This window comes from Papilio polytes, unplaced genomic scaffold (assembly GCF_000836215.1).
Source record: "Papilio polytes unplaced genomic scaffold, Ppol_1.0 DF823374.1, whole genome shotgun sequence".
Lineage (NCBI taxonomy): Eukaryota > Metazoa > Arthropoda > Insecta > Lepidoptera > Papilionidae > Papilio > Papilio polytes.
Window position 1 is genome coordinate 1 of NW_013525830.1, and position 1,084 is coordinate 1,084.

The 1,084-nt window shown below is 31.8% G+C and overlaps 1 long non-coding RNA gene across 2 annotated transcripts; it reads right to left on the reverse strand.

Annotated features, from left to right (window-relative positions):
• LOC106104938 lies at positions 1–703 on the reverse strand. Of its 2 annotated transcripts, none has more exons than XR_001225706.1 (3): positions 659–703; positions 206–435; positions 1–20 (listed from the first exon to the last, which is right to left on the reverse strand). It is a non-coding gene; the product is annotated as an uncharacterized LOC106104938 (long non-coding RNA). The 2 variants fall into 2 exon arrangements; XR_001225705.1 differs by lacking the exon at positions 659–703 and adding an exon at positions 560–647.
• Positions 704–1,084: the final 381 nt, after the last annotated feature.

Here is a 1,084-nt window from a genome sequence, read left to right on the forward strand (position 1 = left end):
GATATAATACCCCAAGATATCTTAAATTACAGACAAAAATAATACGTTAAAACATCATGGAAGGAGACGAACAAAATAAGAAATAAACTTGAGTTGTTATATCTCAGAAATTTTAAATTTTAAATTAACATAAAAAAATGTAGAAAATCCTGACAGAAACTAACAACACAATTATCTCTAAATTTAATTATTCTGTCATACTCACAACAAAAGGTAATCCATACATAATAGCAGCATATTTCCTCCCGAATTTATTGACGGCGTACCCGCAAAATGGTGTGGCCATGAGTCCTCCAACATTCGTTAGACTGCCCAGTAATGACACCTCCATAGTGGACATGGGTGCGGACAGTACGGTTGCATTTGATTGGAACATCTCCAAGGTATAAGATGGCCAACCATAGATTAAACCCGTTAGACTTGTCAGGTACGCAACTGTAAGTAAACAGTATGATTTAAATAATAGTTATGAAGCTATCAGAATGTTACAATAACTATTTCTGTTGTCTACTCTTTCCGCTTTAATTTTAGTTTAATAAAATAGTTAAATGTCAATAACTTAGCAATTTCTTGTAACTAAATAATTGCTATTGTATATTTAAGGCGCCGTAAATTAAACTTTTTTTAAATAGTCTCTCTCGCTAAATATAAATTTTACTTTTTAAATACAAAGTCTTCTATATTTAAACACTGCTGCACCATTATAGGTCCATTATGGCATATAAACAACAATAGTCTATTATTTTCTGGAAAACAAAAGCATAGTTCTTCTACGCCTTATCAATGACTCGAGAGGATAAGTGCAAGAGTCAAATACATAACAATGGCACAGTATAATACCTTATATGACTAAAACAATAATTATAAGTAAACTGTTATTTCGTCTTGAAGATAATAAGTTGATATCTAGAATAATATAGGTGAAATATTTTTTAAAAAACTTCTCTCCCATAGATGGCGCTTTTGAGATGCAAACCGTATTTTTGCGTTATTTTATATGGAACTGGCTTTCGCCCGCAACTGTGTCTGCGTGAAATTGAAAAATCAAAAGCAAGTAGCCTATGTTTTCTTCCAGACTATCCTC